This window comes from Pseudopodoces humilis, chromosome 4, assembly GCF_049639895.1.
Source record: "Pseudopodoces humilis isolate 2021_Gansu_Grassland_sample_001 chromosome 4, ASM4963989v1, whole genome shotgun sequence".
Lineage (NCBI taxonomy): Eukaryota > Metazoa > Chordata > Aves > Passeriformes > Paridae > Pseudopodoces > Pseudopodoces humilis.
Genome location: NC_142203.1, coordinates 42418639 through 42426660, shown reverse-complemented (window position 1 = coordinate 42426660; position 8022 = coordinate 42418639).

Below are 8022 nucleotides of genomic sequence, written 5' to 3'. Positions count from 1 at the left end.
GAAAGTTCCTCATGGCTGCTCTGGAGAGTGTAGGAGCCGCGCCCAGCCCGCTGCAGGTCCAGAGCCTCTCTCTCTCCTTCTTCACTCAGCAGTTTCTAGTGAATTTAGTTACAGCAAAAAACCTGCAGCCGAGCCAGAGAACAGCTTGGCCCGGCCCGAGCCCGGAGAAAACCTTCCGCAGGGCCCAGCCCAGTCCCCGCCCGGCCTCATGGCCTGGGCAGGGAACGGGAGGCCTGGAGCTCTGCCGCCCTTCACAGCCAGGAAACAAAGAGAACCAAGAGAGCTCTGGTTTTACACTTTAAGGTAGGGTTCACAAGTTGATCCCACTTTTCAATGGCCTAAACTGCTGTCAATTCTCAGCAATGACCGATAATTGGTCAGGAGAAAAGACGCCAGGCAGATCCCAGCAACTTAAACTTTCTTAAAGGTAAAGTAACTCCATGACAATGCACAAACCAGCCTTTGAAATAAGTCATGATATTAAGGGCTAAAATCCTTGAAACTTGCCTGCAGAAGAGAGAGTAAGGCAAAACAATATTCTTGTGTGTAGGAGAAAAAATGTAAACTGTGTGTGTTAGCCAATAGTAGCTTGCTCTGCCTGCGGACCCTGTAGAACCCTATAAAAGGTGTGCTAAAGATAGAAATAAACAGCGTTCACAATTACTTCTGTGAAGACTGGTGAATAGCTGGCAGTCTCTCAATAGTTTGGTTTAGACAGGACATAAGGAAGAATTTTTTTTATGATGAGGGTGGTGAGGCACGAGAACAGGCTGATGAGGGAAGTTGTGGATGTCCCATCGCTGGAAGTGTTCAAGGCCAGTTTTGATGGAGCTCTGAGCAAGCTGTTCTAGTGGGAGGAGTCCCTACCCACAGCAGGGGAGTTGGAAAAGATCATCTTTGAAGGCCCCTTACAACACAAACTACTCTGTGATGAAGCAAGCCTCTTATTTTGGAGAAATGCTAGTGTAAGTCTTAGTTCAAGATTTGTACCACCATCGGTGTGGCAAAATGATAGAACTTTGTGTGACAATCAATGCTCAGAACAGGATAAATGAATAGGGGAAGTTCACAGCACAGAATTGCCATGGCTCTGCAATACTGAAATAACACCTTCAAATATTGAGCCAAAATCCTGCTGAGCATTGCTAAACCCTTACTGAAAGAAAATGAACAGCAGTGGAAGACTATCTACTGTCTGACAATCTACTGTTTTGCCCAGTATATTTGCTTCCAGTTCTTACTTTCCTAAAAACTTTGTTTATACACTTTACTTAAGATTCTTAAGATTTTTAAAATTCTCAAGATTTTCTACAATCTCATTCCTGGTTGTAGAAAATACAGAGTTTATTATATTAAGAATGGTCATTACTTAGGTCATAAGGAATTTACTTAAAGGATCAGATGTCTGTGGATGTAATATGAAGCAGCACACACTGTGTGGCTCTCCCCATGTCTGAGAAAGGAAGGATACTTTGCAAAAAGGCATCTTTTAAAACAGTTTATTTCTGGAATAAGACTGAACCAGCAGTAGACAGAAAGGGTATATCTGTAGAATAACAAAACTATTCACAGAGGAAGATGCTAGAAAGACAGCCTAAACAATCTGGAGTGTTTATGATGTCTTTCTAGCATCTGTCTACTCATTATCTTCTGTGTTAACCTCCAGAGAATGTGAACGGCTCCTTGTAATGTCTTTTACACACAAAGAATAACCTTGTATATCAGTCTGATCTCAGTCAGATTAAACCAAAGAAACAGGCTAACCATGTAGAAAATGTGAAAGGTTGTGAAAATTCTCTGTCCTAGGAGAAACTGATGGGAAAGATCCACAAGAGCAGAAGGGGGTCAGTGATTTACAGTATCATGCTTCTCCTTGCTCTCTGCTGAAGTGCTTGCAAACACTCTGTGTTTCTGACTATAAAGGGGATGGAGCCCTACTCATAAATATAAAGCAAATGGTCAGTGTTTAGGAGTGAGTGAATTTGGAAAATTCAGTTCCAGGCAAGGTCATAAAAAGTCAGAAAATGCACATTTCAAGGCCTAACAAATGAACATGTTGCAGAACAAATTGTAGTTCAGGTTGGGAAGAAATCTCTTTTGTGGACAATTAATAGCTTAGCCCAATTAAGTTCTGTGTAGAGCAGAGGTCCAAGAATACAAAAGAGTGTTCTTAACTTGCACGAGAGTGAAGTGCCAGATGAGCAGTATTTCACTTGAATCAGGGCATCACCAGAGATGGGCGCAGCTCTGATGTGACTTGCAAGGCCTAAATCTCTTGTCTCAGTTAACCAGTCTGGCTCACAAATGGGGAAGATTCCAATCACCACAGGCAACTGGGAGACAAGTTGCTGTACATCCCTGAGAAACCATGACCTGGTACTGCAGCATGGGATGGTGAAAGAGAAATTTATTTCATTTAAGTATTTATTTAAAGGACAGTGAATTGGTTCTTACATGTCTGACTGATTACATTTGGATTATCTTTAGGCTGTTTTACAGAACAAATTAATCTAGCAACCCACCTCAAAAACCTGTGATATAAGGGAGCTTAGGAGCTGAAATGTCCCAGACTGCTGAGTGTGGGGGTTACTTTGAGTCTATTCTTAGAGTGATGCTTACCTTATGATTTTTTTTGTTTTTTTATCTGTAAGGGATATTATGTTGTCTAAAATGAAGTCTCAAAAATTCCAGTCCCCATATTAATTTACTGCAATACTGTTAAAAGCTCAGTTCTAGAAAGTGGTGATTATTCTCTGAAAAGAATATAATTACTGTTAAAATGTAGGATAAAATAATTTTATGACTCTCATTCCATTACTTATGCTCATTTAAATTATTTGGATTACTTCTATTCTACATTTCTGTTAAAGAGAACTGATACCAGATTGTTAGTTTTGGCAACAAAATGTGAAGTTCTAAGGGAGAAGCCAGAGACCTCACTGGCAATGGGCCTTCATATGTCCTACTCCAGATATATTCTGAGTTATGGCACTTCTTGAATCTCTTTCCCCATTCACAGCTTCAGTCAGGCAGGTTAGCTGGCTGAAGGTGATGTGCTACTGATTACAGTATATCACAGGATACTTTGCAATTCATCACAGAGATAACAATGCTCCCAAAAACCTTCCAACTGCTCTCAATACTGCTGCTGCCACATTTGGTTCAACTGAGTGGAGTAATGAGGATTAATGGAGGGAGAGCAACACAATCATAATTTGGTTGGCCACACACTATGTCCCATGCTAGGGTAAAGAAGAAGTTATTTCCATTGGTTGAGGGACAAGAAGCATAAAACACACTATAAATTACAGCTGTGCTGCCTATGACAAAATATGGTGCAGTCTTTTATTATCTTATTACGAAAAACATTATTCAATAACAGGTATTTAAGACAGAAGTATTTAGGATTCACACTTGAGACAACATTCTGAAGATAAGGGACTCAGAAACTGAGCTGGAAATAGTAGCAAAGATGAAAGGAATTGTTCAGCTGTTTCTGAATTCCACGAAGAAAGCAGATCTGTTGGCAGTAAGAAAGAAGAGATGACCAGTGTTACTTAACTGGCAAATTCCCATATTCTGGTGCAGGAGATTTAAAAGTCCTTACAGTAAGCTCAAGCTCCTTCCCAAACTTGGGCATGCTTTGAATTTTTCAGAAACCACATTGGTGGCTTATGCCCCCAGAGAGTCTGCCCTTTGCAGGGAGATAGATCAAAACGGTGTAGGAGATATAAGGCTCCATGGCTGCAGTGTGGGGACATGGAGACTGCTGAAGTGAAAAAATGAAGGAATGAGTGTGGTGGGTGAGAAGTCATGGCTAGGGTACCAGTGCTGGCAAATGCCGTTCTGGCTGCTGGTTGTTCAGCCAGGTGCTCACAAATTCAGTGTTCTTGGAAAGCTGCTGCTTTAAAGGCCAAAAATTTAGGTGTGTTTCTTCACAGAGCTTTATTAAGACAGGGGAATCTGCCATCAGTCAAGGGGTGAGAAACAGACAGGCTCCAGCCACATGCTTCCTACCAGCCCCTCCACGGCTCAGGTAGCAGCGAGCTGAGGGTCCTGTAAAAAAAACTGCTCTCCAGAAGTCTGTGGCCCTGCATCCTGGTGGCATTTTAGGCAAGAGCTGTGGAGTAAATGACCTGGTTATTCTCTTGCTGATGCATGCATTTTTTTCTTTTGTTTTCTTAATTATTTCCTAGTCTGTTACAGCTGGGCATAAACTGACCAAAGGACAGATAGCTCAGCTTGGCAGCTGAGGGCCTCTTATGGCTGTAGCTGCTGTTTTGTGGAGAAGTGGATGCATCTCTGTGTCCTGTGATGCCCATCTTTTGCTTTCTTTCCTTGGACATTAATTGAGAATATGCCATGAAATCACCCAAAGTCTTGAGACTAAGCATATGGTCATTGATGTAAGATATCTGCAAATATTTCAGCGAAGCAAAGCTCTAGACAAGGCTGTGTATTTTATTGGAGTCACTGAAAGTTATTTCAGTTCCTTCTTCATAACAGATAGTAACAGCCTGCACTGTGGTTACCTGCAGCTGCACCACTACTCTCACTCTAAGGGGAGTGTGTAATGCTCCAGATCTGATTTTCCTGAGGTAATGTTGAGTACTGCTGGAAGTGTAACTGTGTGAATGATAATAGACTTTATTGACATGTTATTAATAGTGATGTAGATCTTTCTGATGCAGCATATTTTCCAATATTCTGCATAATAGCAGTTCAGTTTTCTAAAATACAGTTTAAAAACTTAGCTCTAGCACCAAATGAGTTAGTTCAGGGGGTTTATTTAATTGGTCATTAATGAAGTGTTTAGTGATAGAAAGTAAAGGCTGTCTGCCACACAGTTATACAATGTTTCTGTTAATAGTCCATTAGACCATACTTTGTAATATCTTACCACACATATAGGGAATAAGTGGATATAAATTGAATTTTTTTGACTATGGGATCTCCAAACCAGTTATCTTCTCATCCAACATATGGTAGCTATTGAGGCTGAGAGATCAGATTAATCTGCTTTGATTTTGTTTCACTGTAAAAATAATGGTTTCATTGACAGAGATGCATAATCATGCAGTATAAGACTTGTGACACATGTTTTGCCTTTCTAAAACTTACCAGCAGAGCTACAGGCTACCAAGTTTACCATAATTCCAGTCTAGTGTGTTCCAGACCAGAGGAGGGAGCTCAAGTACCAGAGCATGTAGAAATGATCTGTTGTAGGAGTTATCTCCTCATAAAGAGACCAACCTCAGGTTATCCTTCTCCTGTTTTCCCTCAGCCTCAGGTTACCCATCTCCTGTTTTGCAGGTTTGTGCTGTGAGACAAATATCAGATTGCCTGCATTGCAGGTGCATGGAGTGCTGGGATATTTTTTGTGGTTAGGGCAGACATAAGATGGGGCTGAACAAGTGTTATGCTCAGACTGTGAGATCTGAAAAAATCAGGGTGCAGTTTTGTACTAAGGGATGCTCTGCAAAGTGCTATCTTTGTATCATGCTTCTTCCCATGTTAGGCTCTGATTTCCAAGTCCTCTGATTGTCTACTTGTCACTCAGAGAAGGCATTCAGGATTTACGTTGAAATATAGATTGAGAATCTTTAGATGGACATGTTGGAGTGGAAATGCTGAACCGGCCATTCCATCACTGTCATAAGGCTCTGATTTGGCTTCAGATATCCTTTTTCTCTCCCATTGCTGGAATTGTTGAAATAAGCACCTGCTGTGGACAACAACTTAGCCCTCAACTTCACTTTCACGTACTACTCAAGGTATGTCTGATATTTTTGATAGAGACTAATTCCTTTCTCTAATGTCGAAGTGAAATGATGGCATTTGATCTCTGAAAGACACAGAGTGACAAGTTTCATGTCTGATGGCTTCTATTAGAAGGAGAGCTCTCTTGGAAGTGGTGTTGCTCAGCAGGACTAATTTAGAGTGGCTTTTTCTCACAGATTTATGTAACTCTTGTAGTACGTTTGTGGTGCAGCTGTTGCTGATGTTGTGGAAGAGCTTCCAATTCCCAGGCAGAAACTGAGGAGTGAGACAGCTCTTTTGGAGAATCTGTATGTGTACTATGGTCCCTGACTCCCTAGTGTGGTACCAAACGCGTACCAATCACCTACTGCGTATCATAGCAATAACACAAAATTAAAAAAAAAAGAAAGAAAATTTTAGAAAGTTAAGGGATTTGTTATCAGTTGCAGTTTTTTGCATTATTATTCTGTAACTCATCCTGTACAAAATGAGCTTCTAGGCCAAAGAGAAATAAGGAAAGAATATGGTGAGGCTGAAACTGGACTAAAACAAAATTCTATGCTTCAAAGCACTCTGTGCTTTTTAGAAATAATAAATTTATTTTTATCTTGTTTACTATAGCTAAAAATAAGTGGTATTTGGAAGACTGATCATTTACGCCCTGGTTACACAGTCCTCTGTCATTTGCTACTGTTGATTTTGAATTCAATCCTGTAGTATGCCATAGTCATATTGGCTGTGTGATATTGAAATGCTCTATAAATATTGATTAGGTGTTCTAATAAATCAGTCTGATGGTTCAAAATATTTACTATCTTTATTGTACCTGTTGCAACACCTCTTAGAGACATAGATATACCTTTGAATGAATTCTTAGCCATAAGCAAACAAGATGTTATCTCTATTATACATAGATGGAGGTTTTTTTTTTCTGTCAGTCTTGAAATCCTTTATAGAAGGATTTTGTTCAACAAAAAATTAAAAGACATACTATATACATAACTATTTATATTTCAAGTATAAAACTGCCAATCTGAGATGAAAAAATCCTGATGAAGTGATAGTAAATGTTTTCAGAATTGCAATGCTGGTGATTATACAATACTTAAATGTAAAAGATCATGAGTCTGAATTATAGAGGATAGCATCATTGAAGTGCCCTGATAGAGCTGGAAGTTTTCAAATGCTTCAGTTTTAGGGAATGGGTGCCATAAATTAAAATAATCACTGTTTTCTCCCATTTTCAATGAATCTGAGATTTTTTTCCCTATTCTTTTTGTTTTGTTTTTTTATTTTTTAATTATGTAAAATTCTGGAGACTTGCTCAGTATAAATTCAGTGATGGCTTTTGGAGTTCATGGTGAGACTTGGTTACATTTCAAACCTATATTCTTTGTAGAGTTTTGTTACCTCTGACAGTCTGTGACATTACAACTTACTGATTAGGTTTATGCAGTGTTTGTAATTCTGTCCTTGTTCTGGCAGGAATGTGGCTTTTATATTTCTTGCTACTGTATTTCACTCTGAGTTAGTGTCTGTCTTGGATGTATCTGTCTATTCAGAAAATCTGACACCTAGTTATGAGGAGTAATAGCAAAGAAATGCCCTAGTGTGCAATCCCAAAATTTTCCCTTCTGAAATCCCCCTTCAGAGAAACACAATTTTTAGTTTTTGCTTTGTGTAACACTTCTCATTGCTAAGTTGCTAAATAATTAGAGAAAATACGCCTTGATTTTTCTTTAAGTGTCCTCATTTCATTATGTGTTCCAACCATAATACCAGCTACACAGAATCAATATGTTTGACTTCTTTGATAGCACTATAAAGCAGGGATTTTAGCTTAACTTCAGATCTCTCTGTGCATTTATGATGTCATAGTAAGAATAATTATCACATATGTAGTATTCTATTAATATTTTTAATTTAAAGATTTCAAAGGTATTTTCCTATACAATTATGTTTTTTTATACAAATGCCCAATTAATAGCACAGATATTACACCAAAAGAAACAGCTTCAGGGCAGAGAAGGAATTATTTATTTTTTGTATTTGAACACAGGTTTTGCTGTATGCTGAAGAATCATTTCTGTTGAGAAGCACTTTGGTGTCGTGAAGTCAATAAATATACCTTTCACATTGAACTTAACAATTTCCAGCAATGTGAGTACTATTAAAAAAAGAAAAAGAAGCAGCACATAAAGTTTCTAAATATCAGAGAACAGTCTTTGTGAACCAGATAATAAGACAGAAAATCACCAAGAT